The 19,132-nt window shown below is 44.7% G+C and overlaps 1 protein-coding gene across 1 annotated transcript in view; it reads right to left on the bottom strand.

The window, feature by feature from the left end:
• The window catches only part of LOC311526169 (synaptotagmin-like protein 2), a 71,710-nt gene extending 57,171 nt beyond the window's left edge, over positions 1 to 14,539 (bottom strand). The window contains exon 1 of the mRNA XM_084638930.1: positions 14,422 to 14,539. The gene's annotated coding sequence lies outside the window, so the exon portion shown is untranslated. The remainder of the gene's footprint in view (positions 1 to 14,421) is intronic.
• Between the last annotated feature and the right edge of the window lie 4,593 nt (positions 14,540 to 19,132).

Raw genomic sequence — 19,132 nt, 5'->3', positions numbered from 1 at the left:
TATTAAACACGCTTGCTTTTAAACCGTGTATTATATTTACAAAGGTACACTCACCAGAGCCGCCTTCTCTGCCCTCAAGGTCCAGGAGCCTGGGTTGGGAGGGTATTGGATCCAGGGTGATAAACAGTTCCTGGCTGGCAGGGAGAACGGTTTCTCCGCTTGCCTGGTGTGCACTATCATCTTCCTCGTCCCCAAAATCCTCATCCTTGTTGTGTGAGACTCCCTCCTTGCAGGAGTCCATGTACAGGGGTGGGGCAGTGGTAGAGGCACCCCCTAGAATTGCATGCAGCTCATCATAGACGTGGCATGTCCGGGGCTCTGACCCCGCGCGGGCGTTTACCTCTTGGGTTTTTTGGTAGGCTTGCCTAAGCTCCTTAAGTTTCACACGGCACTGCTGTGGGTCCCTGTGATAGCCTCTGACCTTCATGGATATTTTTTCAAATATTTTGGCATTTCATCTTTTGGAACTGAGTTCTGATAGCATGGATTCATCTCCCCATACAACGGTCAGATCCACTACCTCCCGTTCGGTCCATGCTGGAGCTCTTTTGCAATTCTGGGACTCCATGGTCATCTCTGCTGATGAGATCTGCACGGTCACCTGTGCTGATCAGCTTGCCACACTGGCCAAACAGGAAATGAAATTCAAAAGTTTGCGGGGCTTTTCCTGTCTACCTGGCCAGTGCATCTGAGTTCAGAGTGCTGTCCAGAGCGGTCACAATGGAGCACTGTGGGATAGCTCCCGGAGGCCAATACCGTTGAATTGCGTCCACACTAACCCAAATTCGACCCAGCGATGTCGATTTCAGAGCTAATCCCCTCATCAGGGAGGAGTACAGAAATCGATTTTAAGAGCCTATTAAGTTGACAAAAATGGCTTCTTTGTGCGGATGGGTGCAGAGTTAAATCGATCTAACGCTGCTAAATTCAACCTAAACTTGTAGTGTAGGCCAGGGCTAAGTGATGAGAAACAGGATGACTGCCCTAGACTAGACTTGAGGAGTTATTTGTAAAAGAAAAATACCCAAGGACGTTGTATGACCTGGGGCCAAAATTTAAAAAAAACAAAGGCAATTTTTGTTAGGTCTCCAGTCATTCCCAAAGCCACAATGTCCCTTTATTAACAAAGTGGCTTTATATGGATTAAACCACACACACAAGTAACAATTACAGCTGCATCCATTAAGTTCACTCCCTAGTTTTTGAACTGTGAAACCGCAGTACCTATATTACAGCAATAGGCAGAAACTGTGCAATTGTACTAGTGTAGATCAGTCTTAAGGTCCTTACACTAGTGCTTACACCACTAGTTCCCACCAAAGCTGCTGCACCATTGGTACTATTCTTTCTGATAGAGATTAATAGTCCTCACTGCGTAAGTATGGCCTACAGTCTTTCTTCCTAGATCAGGGGTGGGCAAACCTTTTGTCCCGGGGGCCACATCGGGGTTGGGAAATGGTATGGTGGGCTGCGTAGGGAAGGCTGTGCCTCCGCAAACAGCCTGGCCCCCCGACTGCCCCCCGCAGAACCCCCTACCCCTCCAACTCCCCTGTTCCTTGTTCCCTGACCGCCCCCTCCCGGGACCCCCCGCCCCAATTGTTGTCCCCCCCCCTCCCCCCGGGACCTCCTCCTCTATCCAACCCCCCGCTCCCCGTCTCCTGACCACCCCTGCCCCGAACCTCTGCCCCATCCAACTGCTCCCTGACAGCCCCCCAGGACCTCCTGCCCCTTATCCAACTCCCCCGATCCCCGCCCCCTTACCACGTCGTTCAGAGCGGCAAGACAGGCTTATCTGAAAGTCTGGGAGGTGGGCAGGTGCAAGTCGTGCTGCCCACATGGCAGCACAACTTTGGAGGAGGGGGGGGTCAGCGGGGGAGGGGCTGTGGGCTAGCCTCCCTGGCTGGGAGCTCAGGGGCAGGACGGTCCCACGGGCCATAGTTTGCTCACCTCTGTCCTAGATGCATAAATATACCTGTAGCCATATTAAAAACACATACTGTCTGCTTGCCCCCAGCTTATAGAGCTATGTAGATTGCTTCGTATCAGTGGCCTGTCTTCTTCATTATTTACCACTTCATCTGTGATGATTTTATGGTTTCTTCCAGATCCTTAATAAAAGTGTTAAATAGTGTAGGACCAAAAAAACAACCCCACCAGAACACACCCATTCAATGAGGATTCCCCATTTACAGTTACATAATGAGACCCATCAGTTAGCCAGCTTTTAAGCCATTTAATGTGTCATGTTAATTTTATGTCTTTCTAGTTGTTATTTTTAAAAGCAAAATGTCATGCAGTACCAAGCCAACTGCCCTATAGAAATCTAAATATATTATGTCACTGTTAACTTTATCAACCAAACTTGTAATCTCAAAAAAAAATATCAAGTTAGTTTGACAGGATCTATTTTCCATAAAGCCATGTTGAATGGCATTAATTACATTACCCTCCTTTAATTCTTTATTAATAGAGTCCAGTATCCACTTTTCCATTATTGTGCTCGGGATTGATGTCAGACTGACAGGCCTGCTTGGGTCATCCCATTTACCCTTTTTAAATATTGGCATAACATTAGCTGTCTTTGAGTCTTCTGTAACTTCCCTGGTGTTTCAAGACTTACTGAACAAAAAAACCCAAATATTAACAGTCCAGTGAGGTCCTCAGCTAGCTCTTTTAAAGCTCTTGAAAGTTATCTGGACCTGCTGATTTAAAAATGACTATTTTTTGTAACTGCTGTTTAACTGCAAGATACAAGTGGAATGGAAAGCATGTTATGGTCCCCCCTCCCAAATCTGGACCAGAAATATTTATTGTAATAGACAAATACCATTGCTGGGGTTTTTTGATCCTAACATACTTAAACTCCTTCTATTGTCCTTAGACAAGGCCAGAGATTTCTAGGCCTGAAGGTATATTAATACAGATGCAAAGTTCCAAACTGCACATACCAGTTTCTTTTTCAAATAAGACCATTTGGGCGGTAGGGAGAGTTGACAGTGTGTCATGCCTAGAATGTAAAATTTAGAGCTTCCTAAACTGCCAACATGAGCACAATCTAGTAGCTAATGCACAGGTCTGGAAGTCAGAATATCTAGATTCTACTCACAACACTATCACTGACTCGGTATGTCTACACAGCCATTAAACACACATGGCTGGCCCATGTCAACCAACTCAGGCTCTCAGGGCTTAGGCTGTGGGGCTGTGAAATTGCAGGGTAGATGTTTGGGCTCGGGCTGGGGCCCAGGTCAGCTGACAAAGGCCAGCCATAGGTGTTTAACTGCTGTGTAGAGCAACCTTCATTATGTGGCCTATGACATGCCCCTAACTCTGTGCCCCAGTTTCTCCCCCCACTGCTATGAAATAGAAAAATATCCCTACTTCACCAGGATGTTGTAAGGTTTAATTCATCTGTATGTGTAAAGTACTTTTTACTTCTTCAGGTGGAGTGCTTCACAGAGGTGCACAATATTCTTTTTAAAATTAAGATACAGCACCAATAGTGACTAAGCCACCTTAGCTTTGGCAAACAAAGAGTGAGTGTAGGCTAGTGTGTGGAAGTTGAATTCAATGTAATAGTTTTCTGAAAAGTTACTACATTAGAAACAACTCTCCTCTCACTCAGACAGCAATATAGTTGCATGAACTGTAATGGAATTACACCCTTGTGAAAGGACAATCATGCCCAGTGTTTGTAATAATAAAACCAAGTGATTGAGTTCTGTAGAAACAGCTGTAGGAATAGCTGATCGGATAAAGAATAAACTTGCAACAAAGAAGGCTGTGTGGTTTTCCACATCAGTCTCCCGTGAGAATGCCTTCTTTACAGCTGTACCTTTTCTGCATTGGTCAAGGCCTACCTGTGAACATCTTTCACCTTTCAGAGTTGCTTCCGTGAGGGGTTTGATTGGTCAAGTTCCCCAGTCTCAAAATGGAAATCCTGCAGCACAGTAATTTATTTACCTCAACTTCCCATGGATTTTTTTTTAAACCCACCTTCTGTACATGACAGAAGTTGTACGTGACCCAATTAGTCATTCCCATTGAAGGCACAAAGATGGGTAAACAGGGAGGCACCAACGGAGGAATGCAGCTCTGACCAGATCAATGGCTTCTTATTTTCAGAACTACTCATGTTACCTTTTTTACCCATATCTCCTGTATCACTTTACTAGACAAGAGTACGACCTTCGGTGGACTCATAGTTTCAGTATTGCCTGCCATTATATATACATACATACACACACTTTCTAATAACACTTGGTATGATTGAGACTCCCAATAATTTATTAATAAAAAAAATTCTCTTACATCTCCATAAACAGCTTATACAGGGTGTTCAGTAACAAATGATGTCACTGAGATTAGACCTGGGTGAGATTTCTCAGGTGAAACTTTTTTGGGGGGGGGGGGGAAACATTCAGTGTCAATGAAACATTCTGCAATTCAAATTGCTCAGGTTAAAAAAAAAATTCCTGGGGGGGGAAAAAAAGTCGTCAAAAATTTCTACATTTTACAAATGAATTTTTTTTTTAATAAACAAAAACACAAGATCAAAACAAAACATTCTATTCAATCAAAAATAAATGAAAACATTTCACTGAAGATTTTGAACTGAAAAATTGTTCAGGTAAACCCCAAAACAATCCACAACCCTCCCCACCCCCCACAATTTTCTGGAACTGCCAGTGAACCAAAAAGACTCCAGTTATTTGCACAGCTCTTGCTGAAATGTTTTTCGTAACATGGAAATTGCCATAATGGATCATGCCAATGGTCCATGGTAGTTCAACCTTTGACAGAGACTAGTACAGTAACTCCCCACTTAACATCCTCTAGCTTAACGTTGTTTCAATCTTATGTCCCTGCTCCATTACAGAACATGCTTGTTTAAAGTTGTGCAATGCTCCACTATAATGTCGTTTGGCTGCCTGGTTTGTCCACAGCTGGCAGCCCCCCATGCCTCCCCCCAGCAGCCCCTGCCTGCCAGTGGATCCCATGGATCAGCGTCTTCCCCCTGCTCCCCCCACCTCCTGCCTGCGGCAATCAGCTGGTTTGCAGTGTTCAGGAGGCAGGAGCAAGAACCCCACACAGGCTCCCACTCCCTCCCCTGCCTCCTGAATGCCGCAAACCAGCTGTAACTGGATTTCTAATGCTTCACTAAACTCTACTCATCTCTCTCCTTGAGTGATATTTTGCGGCAGAGAGCTCTGCAGGTTAATTTTGCATTAGACTTATTAAACAGAATTCCTTTTATCAGTGTCAAATGTTGCCTTTTAATTGGCATAGGTGATCCCTGGTTCTTTTATTATGAAAAAGAATATGTAGACCTAATAGGGTTAAATTAAAGAGAACAACCTTATTTTATACACATCAATGCCTTCAAGAAAAAAAAATTACAGGAAAAAGGTGACTCAGAATCCACAAACCAAAACCCATTTTCTGTTAATAAACTGTTAACTGGATGCTTTAGTTTAAATATTTGAGAGTTCTGTTTACTTCATAGGTGGGGAATATTTGCAAAGCTTTTACAGGATGTAGTTCATTGTAACTGTGTAGTGTTAGAACACAAATAAACAAGCACTGCTTACAAGGGATACAGAGTAAACCTCTGCTATTCCCCTTTAATATGCATGGCAGTGTCCCAAATGAAGCTGAGGATGCCAGCATTTTAAAGAACTTGCTATTACTGGAGCCACCCTCTTGTGTCACATGGCTAAGTCTGTTTGGTCTATCAAGTCTTCAGTTTGGAATCCCTTGTAGATGCCAGGGACAGAAGGTGGGTGGGGAGAATGGGGTCGAGATGAAAGTGAAGATGCACTGAAAGTGAAGAAGTTTGGTGGGAAAGTTTGTACAGTGCCCACTGTCTAAGGTAGGTGAGGCAATCTCTTTTGTTGGACCAACTTCAGCTGGTGAGAGAGACAAGCTTTGGAGCCACACAGAGTTCTTCTTCTGCTCCTACACTGCACAAGAACATTTTCTGGACTTTCAGAGAATTTGGATTTACACCTCCAAAATAAAGAGACTTTTCAGAAGACATTCCTCCTGCCACCTTGCAATTACCACTTTTATTAATTGGTAGTATTTCAAAACTCTCCATTCTCATCAGGAGCTCCCCATGAAATCAAGCCCGAGTTCTGTTCTACTTAAACTTCCATTATGGAAACATCTTGTTTTCCCTCACAACACTTAATAATGCCACTCTTCACCAAAGAAGGAAAAAAACCCAACCCCACATCATATCTATGCATTAAATATGTGGTTGCCTGTTTTGTAAGTGCTTCAGAGAAAGTGGAAAATGCCCTTTAAACTGCGTACGCTGTTTATTTGTGAGGCAACTTGAAAAAGGTTGTGTAAAAATAAAATGAAGAGTGCTAGGAAAACATCTGCAGGTGAGATCTTATCAGTACAAAGCCCAGGAATGATTCATTTGAACCACTGCAGAAGGAAGGCATGTATTTAGACAAATCATCTCACATTCCTGTACTTTGGACTTGTCCCCTCCTGTTTGTCCATACTCATCTTTTTTAAACAGTTCGAATCTGCTTTACCGTGCCATCTTTAAACAAACAGGATAACGTAAATTACAGACTTGTTCTAATGACGAAACTGCAGGATGGGAGGAGGACGACGACGACGGTTGCTCATTACAACTTTTGACTTTTTCTTGACCCCAACAGACACCTGCACACCCCAGGGCTGCTTCACACCCAGAAGGATTTGCCTTCATTTCCTTTTGCTTATTACACAGTCAGTCTCTTCCCTAACCTCACTTGTTATGAGCTCAAAGGCATAGCAACCTCTTGGCAATCAGAGAACAGGTCAGATCAACCAAGACATTATAACTACACTGTAGTTAAGCCTCTGTCACTGCATGAACTCCCATTGTCATATACCTCATCCCACCAAGCTCTTCAGCAAGTAAGAGTCAGCATTCAGTGAAGAGCATCATAATGGAAGCCCTATTTTCTTCCCAAAAATAGGAATGAAAAAAAAAAAAAAAAACCTTATTTAGCTACTTCTAATGAAGCAGGAGCTCATACCAGGCTGAACACCCTGGGGGCCAATTCCTCCCATACTTCTCAACTTGTCAAGATCTAAAATGTGGGATGCAATGTAATACAAAGACCCAACACACAAAAAGTTAATCATGCAGCAAATTTAGGATGCCATAGGATTCCTTCCGTGTCAACTTTCCGTAATCTCAGTTTCATGATTCTTTATTTGTGATGTAAATGACAAGAATGAAAGAGAGGGGATTCCAATGTAGTACGGTGCATAGGTAACTCGGACTAGAACGAGTGACTTGAAATGAGCTACACTTGAAATGAGGTAGGATTCCTTTACATTGTAGAAGTGTTCAGTTCTGGAGTTAGGTCCAGACCTAGTGCTGTTTTAGATATTGGACAGACATTAAATATTTAAGGCTTCAAAAGAAAAAACAAACGCTTTCACTTTCATTTCTTACCTTGCAAATCCCTGAACTGCATGTACAGTATTCGAGTTAGCTATGGTTACACCCTTTCCTAGCAGACATTCTTCTGTGGGAAAACAAATCCGTACAGGGGAATATTTTTGAACAAATCAGCTCATTTTCTAAGTTTGATGCAACTCTCCAATACAAACACAAACTCAATCACGCATTCATTTACTGGAGCAGGTTTCATTTGATCAGGCTGGATGGGGAGAGCTGGTAGGACACGCATTTTTGGCAGTGCTTGTTAACCAAGAACATGGAAAAACAAAACACTTGGGCCCATTCCCTCCCTTCCTCAATGCTCCACTGTTACTTCAAAAGTCCCCAAGTTAGAGTCCATCCAGTGAAGTGTGATCCACAATATCTAAAAGGGCAGTGCAGCTCACACAACAGGAAAGGGTCAGACTGACTTTCAGACTGAAATGCAAAATAAGTGCAACATTCATTACATAGCGAAAGCCAAGTTGTCCCCACATTAAGGCCTTGTTTACACTAGAAAACTACATTAGCTTAACCAAAGGTGTGATTTTAAACAGGTTCAGGTAAACTGGTGCAAACTCCTGTGAGATGCTCATTTCAGTTTTGCTTAAGATGTTTAAGTTTCTGATTTAAACCAAGCTGAAATTCAAACAAGGATTGCAACCAGTTGAAATCAGTTTAGTAACTAATTTAGGTTGAACAACTGGTATGACTTTTCTGTCTAGCCAAGATGTTCTTTACATCTGTGTAACCCAACAGACATGCATTAATGTTCCAGAGAGATGGGGAACAGGACATTTCAGATCACAACTGGTTCACTTGCGTCATTGAATAAACTTTCTTTATTTTTGAGTGTTCACATGGAAAGCTGTTGTCCTCTAAAACCTTTTATTTGAATGGCAGTGGCCAAAATTCTGCTGTCAGTTCCCCCCATTGCAATCCCATTGACCTAATTTACTACTGCAGTGCAAAACTGCACCATATATTGGACTGGGGCCTACTGTCCCCTTCCACAGAGAAGCCTACAATAGAGACAAATCCCGTTGCAAACTTTGAGATGAGCCTGGCCAGTTTCCTCTGAATTGGCTCTCTGCAGCAGGGGAGAGCTGAAGGAGATCTTGTAGTGCAGGCTAGTTACAGAGGCCTATACACACTGCTTCTCAAGTTCTTCTCCATGGGTGTGCATGTCTGTCAGGAACCATGCTTGTGTGTGTTCTCCACAAACAGCTGTCCCAAATCTGCCCTCAGGGAAGTTTCAATTTGTAGAGAGAGAAACTGCATCAGATAATGGTGATGAGGTCAAGACTGCCATTCTCTTCTATCCTCCCCATCACCTACAGAGTAGCCAGGAAGGGGCTACCAAGGGGGAAGCATGCAACAGCAGAACTATTCCCTCATTCTGTATTTGGGGACCTAGTTCCATTGGCTTGGATTACTCTTCCCACATGGTAACAAGAGGCGGCCTGGAGTCCTGCCCATATTTACACACCTGCCACCCCAGTGACAGTTGGCCCAGGGTTCCAAGGTATAGTAAGTGCAAAGGGTTGCACAATTATAAGGGCAAATTGGGGCATATACTGGATGATGCACATTATTGTGCATTGTAGCATTAAATTAACGCAATAGGGTTGCACAGGGGGAACTGAGGGTGTAATTGCTCAATGTCAACAGCTTGCAATGAAGTGAGCTTATTCAAGTACACAGATGGCATATTTGTCAGTGTAACAGGATAGCCATTGAAAGTGAATATCAGTAAATTGTTGTCCTGATCTATAATGTCGTCTCTGCCCCCCCCCCCAAAGATTAATTGTTCCATTAGATTTAAGCTATAGAACATTGATTCCCAAACTGGGGGGCATGAAAAAATTCCCAGGGGGGTGCGAGCCTGCCTGGCCCTTGAGCTCCCGGCAGCTAGCCCCCAGCCCCTTCCCTCCTGTCCACCTTCCCCCGCAGCTACACCACTGCATGGGCAGTGCAGCTTGCACCCACCCACCTCCCAGGCTTTCCAATAAGCCAGTCCTGCTGCTCTGAGCAGCCTGGTAAGGGGGCAGGGAGCGGGGCGAGGTGGGATTGGATAAGGGGCAGGAGGTCCCAGGAGGGCAGTCAGGGGACAGGGAGCAGCTGGATGGGGCGGAAGTTTGGGAAGGGGGCAGTCAGGAGACGGGGGGCTGGATAGGCATGGGAGTCCCAGGCAGGCATGGGAGTCTCAGGGGGTAGGGGGGTAGATAGGGGTCAGGGCAGTCAGGAGATGGGAGGGGAGTCCCCGGGGGGTGGGGGTTCTGGGAGGGAGCAGGCAGGGGACAAGGAGCAGGGGGGATTGGATAGGGTGTGGGATCCCAGGGGGGCAGTTAGGGGTGAGGGGTCCTGGGAGGGGGTGGTCAAGGGACAAGGATCAGGGGGGGTGTTGGATGATGGTAAAGGAGAGGTGGGGGGCATGAGGGTTTCTCAAAAATTAAGAAGGGGGCGTGATGTTGAAAAGTTTGGGAACCACTGCTATAAAAGGTTATTTGATGTTGATTCCACAATCAACAAGATCAGTTCTTACAGCTCTGTACAGATCTGCAGTTTACTGACAACGGCGGAAAGGGCTTTTATTCACTTTGACCTTACTACCACATTACTTAGATAATTTGTTACTGTTCCATTCTTCCCATAACCTTTTCAATTGTAGATAACAGTATTGATTTAAAATGCGATGAAAGCATGCTTGCCCTACAATGAACACATTGTCCTTGCTGTGCCGTATTGTGTGTCTTCTAAGGGCTGCCTACTTGCAAACTATTGGGGGGTGGGACCTTTTGACTCAGTGTTGCAGGCTCATTAAATGGACAGGGTCAATTAGTTTGGGGCAGTGGTTCTAATTTTTTTATTTGTGTACCCCCTAAAAGATTTCAAATGGAGGTGCAGAGCCCTTTGGACCATCTGTGGACTCCAGGGGTCTGCGGACTTCAGATTGAAAACCACTGACTTAGGGTGTAAAAACAACAAAAACACACCACAACCAACAAACAAACAAAAAAACCCATAGATTTACACTTCAACTACAGAGCCATATGGGCCCCATGTAGGGGACCGGAAACTCAGGGAGGGCCCCCTTTGTGGAGTTCTTCCATGAGGGAGGGAAGGAAGCAGGAGAGTCAATCCTCAAAACCAGCAAATCTCCCCCCCAAGATCCATGAGGAACATGTGGAAGACAGGGCCATCTTCATGGAGGATCTGTGACTGTCCAGGCTCCTGTCGACAACAGCTCCTTCAGAACAATCCCTCTTCCCCTGAGAACGGGGGGTTATCCCATTCCCCCCCTCCATGTGTATATGAGCAAGTTAAATGCTGAATGAGTAACTATGAACTTACTCACAAAAAGTTTGGTGTCCTGCTACATCTAGGCCACCCTGACTGTGTCCTGTCCCCTCTCTTCTCTCTCACCCCAAAATGATCATTTGTGGGGGTTGGGAAGTGAAGAACAATGCCATACGTAGCCTGTCCCTTGAGTGCCCTGACAGAAGCAGAGGGTACAACGTAGCTTTTGTGATCTGGCTGGGGAGGTGAGCTTGATTCTAAATATGATATTCACTGCTAAGGAAAAAATACATTATTATTAATAAAATTAATGGGAATAGCCAAAAATAGACATTACTCATACAGAACCATTGTTTACATAGAGTGATCAGCTGCAGAGGGAACAGAAATTGCCAGCACAGAGTAGGGCTTATTATTACTCACAACAATGGAGCATGAACAAGGAAGTAAATAAAACAGGCCCAGAGGAATTAAGGATCACAGGATAGAGGGAAGGCCTAGGAAGACAAAAGGAGCAGGAGAAATCCAGTGGGGGGCTTGGGGGGGGGGGAAAGAGTTCTTCTATTCCAGGTTCTAAGAAATTTCTGAAACAATACAAAGCAGAAAAACAACAAGACAGTGTATTAGACAGCATCCCTTAGAAATAGCTATTGATGTAGCTATCAGGGAGATCCACCTACATGCTAAAAATCTCTGTATTTTAGGAGAAACCCCCTGGAATGTTTTTCCTACTATTCCAAACGCATCTTGGGACTTTCTTTTTTTGGTTGCTGTTGATTCCCCCCCCCCCCCCCCCCGGCAACCATGCTTGCCTCAATCTTATTCTTGATACTGGCCATAAACCATTCTTTAGAATGGATTGCCAAAGGCCTTGACAACAACTCAAAGTAAGTTTTATTTAGGAGGTATGATTTAATGGAATGAAAATTTGTACGTCCGTAGTGCTGACCATGTTCATGAGAAGTCAAAAAACCAAAAGACATGACATCATTGTTCTTGTACAGTGACAAGGCATTTGGAATTTGTAACAATATGAAATCATATAGGGCCTGATCTAAGTCTCAGTGAAGTTAATGGAAAGACTCTCATTGACTTAAGTGGTAGTGAGAGCAGACCTATACTGTACTTTTATTGTAAGATACAGTTCCTTATCCCACATACATCATATATATGTATACTATAGTAGACTGTCAAAGTCTGCAATGATACAGTCTCTCTATAGAATAGTGACAGTATTTCTATAATCACTTAACAATGCTTCGAAGTTAGGATCTTGACAAATGTCACACAGGAAGACAGCAATAGACCAGGGAATAGAACTCTGGAGTGCTGATTCCCTATCTTTATCCACGGAATCATACTGCCTCAGGATACATCAGGATTTGTAAGCCAACATTTTTTGCAACCAGTGAAACAAATACAGGGCCCTTTGCTGTATGCAAAAACAAGAGGGTCATACCAACTACCACACACACACACACTCGGTTAAACTTCTAACATTAAGGCAAATTCTCATAATCAACTTCTCACACTAAAGTTTAAAGCCACCTTTGCAACACCCAGATTTTAGGCTGCTAACAGGGCTAAAAAGGCTTCTGGCATAAATTAAAACAGTTGTGGGGTGCTCTAATTTATGTCAGCCTCCCCATGGCTGCCTATGGGCTGCACAGAAGCCCCGTGTCCCTGGGGTGATAAGCACAAGCCACACACACCCTCCCACCCCTAGCATAACCCCTGCACTGGAGCCTGTGAGGGGACGCATAGAACATTTACAGGTTTCAGAGTAACAGCCGTGTTAGTCTGTATTCGCAAAACGAAAAGGAGTACTTGTGGCACCTTAGAGGCTAACCAATTTATTAGAGCATAAGCTTTCGAAAGCTTATGCTCTAATAAATTGGTTAGTCTCTAAGGTGCCACAAGTACTCCTTTTCATAGAACATTTACAGTAGCCGTATTCTGCTGAGCCCAGGGCATACTGTGGTCCTGGAATGGCACACAGGGGCCAGAATCAGTCCCATTATTCTTCCTTGTTGTTAAATCAGATATTCTTGCCAGGCCACCTTGATCTGATTTTCTTGCTAACCCTGACTGCCATTCATTTTATTCCACCCATGCACATTTTCCTGAACCATCTTCAAGATATTTTCTCTTATATCAGGGAGCACATGTTTCTGCATTCTGGACTGAGGAACGACATACCTGCTGACAAAGTTACTTCGCTATTATCTCTGATCTCCAGAAAGCAGGATTTGTTAATCCACATTGTGACAACTATTAAAATCAACATGATTTTGTAGATGCACAAGCATCACATTTGCAGTTGAGATAGGATTAAGTGGCAATAAAACAGTAGCGGGTGTTTGTGGAAATAGCAGACAATCTCAATGGCAACCTGTTTCCTGGTGACCAATACACTCTTCGTACTTTGTTTAAAAGTGGATTGGTTTGTCATTCCCCCCCACACCCCCTTCCCTTTTCCCAAAAGCAACATGAATTTCAAAGTTTGGATTGTTAACTTGCAGAGAGCAGAATGTCTCCAATTTTCTGCAGATAACTCACAGATCGGCTGAGCTCTCCCTTTTCTCTTCTGGCCATATCTGCTGGATGGTAACTTGTAATACTTTTTAAAAGGACAACCTTCAACTTTTCAAATAAATATGCTCCATTCAGTGCATATTAATTATAGTGAAAGATGAGTGAGGCTGAACAGAAAAATGGATTTCAGTTTCAACCTTTCTTCCCCACAAAGTTTGGGGCTGATCATAAACTAGATTTACTTCAACTCAGAGATAAGCAAGGCAGCTGCAAAGCTGGGATCAGCAGTCTGATTCCAAAGACCTCCACTCCCAAAGTTTAGGGGGCATTTGGATCTGGTCCTGTCCATGGTATACTTGTTTTCAAAGGAAAAAAAGTTTACATAAACTTCATTAATCTAGCCAATTAGAAACAAAAAAGTTATAAGTCAGGTTCGGGCAGTGTCCTTGAATCCCCATTTCCATTTCTGTAGTTTTACAAACACATTTTCCTGCTTTTAAAGATATTTTTCCTCTCCCCTGTTGCAGTGGGAACTACTCACATAAACAAACATGGGGCGCGGGGAAGCGGGGACAGTAAATTAAGGCCCTGATCCTGAGATCGGGGTTGCTGGCATGCACCTAATTACAGGATCAGGGCCTAAGGGGAGAAAACAGACGTGGACTACACAGAAAGGGCCTGATCATGTCCTTCCTTGAACCTCAGGGAGCCGTTTACACCTGTGCGAAGTGGGCACGAAACTCCAGTGTTCTGATCCGGTACCATTTTACACCCGGTTTGCACAGGCGTAAACAGCACAAGCCGGTGCGCGCCGACGGCGAGTCACCCCAGTAGGTGCTGGCCGGTGCACCAGGTACACGAACGGGACACAAAGTAAGGATCCGAGTGTGTGTGGTGGGGGGTGATTTCGGACAAATGGGGTCAGGCTGATGGCGCTTCTCCCGGGGCAGCCAGCGAGCCTGGCGCGGCTCGGATGCATCCTCGACCCCACTTGCCAGTGCCGGGGTCGCAAGCAGCTGCCCAGCCGCTCCAGAGCCGGTGCAGGGCACTCGCCGGGGCGCAGGCTCCCTGGGAAGCCGGGCACCTGGCAGCGGCTCCGCCCGAGCGCGGGCGGGCGCGGAGTCTCTTACCTGGCGGGCGGCGCGGGGCAGAGGCGGCTGGGCGCGCGCGCGCGGCTCTCCCCCGGGGAGCTCATCGCACCGGCAGCAGCGGGACAGCAGCTGAGCCCCGTGCCCGGGCAGCCGGCAAACCCGGACTGGATCTCGCACGCGCCCTGCCCCGTACTAGTGCTGTGCCTAGGCTCCCGCCCCTTATAAAACCCGGACTGGATCCCAGCCCAGTGACCAGAACAGCTGCTGGGCCCAGGCCCCAGCAGCCTGAAAACCTGGCCTGGATCCTTACATAGTGACCCACCCGAGCTCCCCCAGAGCTCACACACAGCGCACCCTGCCCAAGGACTGGCAGCCTTCATGCCAGCCGAACCAGCCTCCAACAGGGAACTGAAAAACCTGGAGGTCCCTCTGCCTGGCTACCGTAACGGACCCCTGATGCAGAGTGTCACACCGGTGTTGTGATACCCCAGCCCCCATGTGCCTAGGAAAGTGCTGGGTCCACCATGAGCTTGGAGGCAAGTGTTGTAAGTACTCCATGCTCTACAGACCCTGCCTGCGGAAGCGGGGGGTCCCCATAAACTGTCACCAAGTCTGAGGACTAACAAAGGGTTCATTAACTGGGGCTGCCATAAGCTAACGATGCTTATGCCCTTGGCACAATTAACAGTCACAAGCAAAAGAAGGACCAATGGTGCCTAGCCAGCCCCTAGGGACAGCCCAGTCGAGGGGTGTGAAGATGGGGCTCCTCTGGCCTTGTGGCAGTGATACACCCTCCCAGGATCAATCACGCACTAGCTTGCAGATCCTTGGCCAGGGCTCCATTCTTCTGTCCATCTTCTTTAGACTCATCCACACAAACCCCCTCTTTAGCAGGCTGCTCCCAAACATCGGCCTGACATGGCTGCCGCTGATTCCCTGTCAGCCTTTCAGGCCAGGTCCCCCAGCTGCCCATATTCTCTTCCCAGCCAGCTGCTAGGCTGCTACTCCTGCCCATCTCCAAAACCTTGGTCCCCTCTGACCATATGTTGTACTTCCCTTTCATGAACAGGAGGGACCATGGAGTCCTCTCCCAGCTGGGTGTGAATCTGCGAGCCAACAGTACCCAGCAGTGAGCCCGTGGGTTCAGGATTTTTCTGTCATCAAACACATTTATGCATTATTATTATTATTATTATTATAAACCAGGAGACTAATATTAAGTGAACATGGACAAGTGTGAGGCATAAGAGCTGTCTTCCTTATGGTCCTGCCAGTGTCTCTGTTCCCTTTTAGGCAACATCATTTTCAGAGGAGTAGTTCATGCATTGTTTCACGTGGGAGGCATCATTCTTAAAGGCGCTGAGGTTTTGGAGGCAACATTGAGAACCTGGGAACTCCAAAGCAGCCAGATGCTGAGGCTAACGGCCTGATATTAGGCATGTATGATGCCAAGTCTTCTCCTTCTACTCATACTCATTGTTCCAAGGTACCTCTAAAACAAACAGGAGATACAGCTCATTGCTGTCCAGTGGGCTTAGTGAAATGGTGTTTGGAGCCCAATCCTCAGTGAGACGGTCCAAAATCCACTGCCTCAGCAACTGGCATTCTTGCTGGCAGACTCAGAAGAGAGGCCAAGGGGTGAATGGACTTGGAGACTGGACTAGCTCTGCCAGTGTCCAGCTACATGCTGTGTGAGGAAGAATTATTTCTAACCATACCCCCTTTTAATATTAGTTAAAATACAGTTATTCATTTAGACTGAGATTTTCAAAGCCTCCTAATGGATCCACATCTTCTCGGCAGCTTTGAAAATCTCAGCATGATGTTTTAGTGAGAAATACTGGCTATTGGTCCAGTTCAATAGCCGTTACTCATATAAGTAGATCGACTGATTCACTCGTCAGAGCAAGGGCTGCAAAAAGAGACCCTATGTGCAGAAAGGCCTTGTTCTGATACCACTTACTAACATTCAGCTGTGAGTTTTCATAAATATGGAGACCCAGAATTCACATATTGCTGCATTTTTCAGTGTAATTATTACAAAATCAACATGAAAAACCTCCCTTCTCCTGATGCTCTGTTGTAGCTGCACCGTCTTTTTGTTCCTAAATTAAGGCCAGTTGCCAGTTCCACATCATAACTGGCCTGTTGATGACTATAATTTATGCAAGTCATCTAGGAAGTTTCTGCTTCCTACTCAGGGTAAGGTTCTGCATGGTGCTGAGCACTTCCTGGGAATGATGACTCCACAGATCCTAATGAGGTCAACGGGAGAGAAGGATGCCCTTAAACCCTTTCAGATTTAGACTGTATTTATCATTTTTCTTTATTATGTCATTTTTAAAGAAAAAAATATACCTGAACAGGTGAATGTTGCAGTTATTTCCATTGCCAATAGAATCAAAACTGACTCAGAAATTTAACATATAACATGAAAACAGGTACTGATTAATAAGTAAGTATTTCTATATTAGTCAGAAAGCTCTAAGTAAGAAGAGCATATGGCATTAAGAATATCTAAGCAATTAGATCTAACATAACAACTCTTTGCAGAGCAGCCAATTCACTCATGCCTTCCACCCACATTTCTGTTCAAGGTGGTATAGTGAGTTACTCTGCAAGAAAATGTGACCATCTTCCCTCACATGGTTTCCTGAAGGAAAATAAGGTGAGATAATAGGAATCAAACATTCTAGGGATATGCTAGTTAACAGCTTATTCAGACCAGTAAACATGGACTTGTTCTCTCAATGCAGGATAGAAGTCATTGGGAGTTATTTATATCCCATGGCGGCAGGAAAGGAGAATTAGCCCCAAGAAATTTGGAGTATGGCTGTAAAAATGCACTGTATTAACTAGAAACCAGATCCAAAACCAAAACTCCTGACTTACATTGGACATCCAAATTCCAATCCGGACCCTAATTTCTTCTTTTTATGGTTTGGTGAATCAAAACTCTCTCCCATTTGGGAGTTTGAAATCCAGATCCTAATCCGAACCAACTCACAGTGTGGAGAGATCAGGTTCAGTCTTCAGATTTGTCCCTTGAAGTAGCAGGTTCAGCTATGGCTCAAAGGTTCTGATCCCTGGTCTTAGTTCAGTTCCATCTCTATTATAAAGATTTTTATGCATATTTTTGCATAATCTTTGTTAGCATATCTTCAGCAGTTATGTGATTGGTGTCCGTTGTAGCGGGTACTGCAAGGTGAGCCCTTAATTCCAAAGATTTTTTTTATGTTCGGACAGATATGTTTTCAGCTCCTGCGGTTTAATTTAATTTCTAAATATCTGCTCCTTATCTCTCTAACAGCATCTAGATGGAATTCCATTTCAGACTTCAACTCGGCATAAATTGTGGCTGCAGGTCTTGGGTAATTTGGAAAACAAACAGAATTTAAAAATTCCAGAGGAAGTGGTGCATTGGCTAGGTCAAGTATGCTGTAGTCTAGTCTGCCCTGTCCTGGCACACTGCCTCTCCTATGTTGATATATTGAATTAAAGACATACAATTAACTAGAGAGAGATACAACTTGTCGATAGAATAGTCATTTCCTCTCAGACTGTGGGCAATCTGATCCAGAACACTTCAAGTGCATCTAAAAGCCACATTAGAATAAAAGAATAGTTCAGCTATGGGAAGATTTGGTATCCATGCTAGAAAAGGGCTACTCGTCTACATGGACATGTTAAGAAAGGGGTTCCCAGAGTTTTACATAGCATGGACCACATTTTAATACACAGATGGTCTCATGGATATGTCTCCTCCAATTCATGATCACATAACATTGATGTAGCAGCCACAGCAATTGCTCACATGCAAAGTAACATCAGGGAAGTATTTAATGCATTTTAGTTGTATTTTAATACAATTTAGCAATCGGAAACATCAGTATGTTAGTCAGTTTTCTGCAGTCACCAACAAGTGACCTGTGAGTCTCACTTTGGGAACCACTAGTTTGAGAAATAACCACTTAGGACTATATCATTTAATATGCATTGTGTGGCATATCTATTTTCCCCTTGTTAATACTGGTCCTGTGTCCCTACACACAGCCTTGGGGTGGTGACAGAGAGCAGTGCTGAGCAAATAATTCATAACAAATATCAGATCAGTTCAGCCTCTATCTTCCACTGGAATATCCACAAGTAAATTGTGATTTTTCCCCTACTACATTTTTTCATTCAAATGTAGTGTTTTTTTCCTGCAAATATTTTTACTCTATGGGTTGATCACTACAAACAATGAGGGAATTATTCATATTTTTTTTATAAAAAATCATATGTACCACAGGTTACCTGTGTGATATTACCCTGCCTGAATGCAAAGAGTTAAATCGAGGCTGTAAGGGGGAAACTAAGAGGAAACAAAACAATGGCAAAGATAATTTGTTATCCTAAAGAATGCCAAGGATTCTGGGGGAAACAACAGGGAACCTCTTAAGTGGGGAATACCCTTGACCTGGCATCCAGTAGGCTGTCAAAGTTTACTCCTATTGGGCTGAATCTAGGATCAATGGGTACACTCAGACCTTAAAGATGCTAGCCTAGGCAGGAAGGAGTGCAGGTTGAGCAGGTTGTCAGCAGTGGCTGGAACTGAGTCCCTGGCAGAAAGAGACACAGAAGCTGCATCAAGTAGTTTTTGTTTTCCCCAGCCTAGAGCTGAAGGTGACTGGGCTGACTGGAGCTTGCCAAAGCTTGCTAAGAAAAATTAAGGTGTAGGTGAAGGGAGGGATGCATACAGGCCTTTTAT

The sequence above is a fragment of the Lepidochelys olivacea genome (genome assembly GCF_965140295.1).
Source record: "Lepidochelys olivacea isolate rLepOli2 genome assembly, chromosome: 9".
Taxonomy (NCBI): Eukaryota; Metazoa; Chordata; order Testudines; family Cheloniidae; genus Lepidochelys; species Lepidochelys olivacea.
The sequence above is the reverse complement of the archived record's forward strand: the minus strand, read 5'-3'. Positions and strand labels throughout refer to the sequence as shown.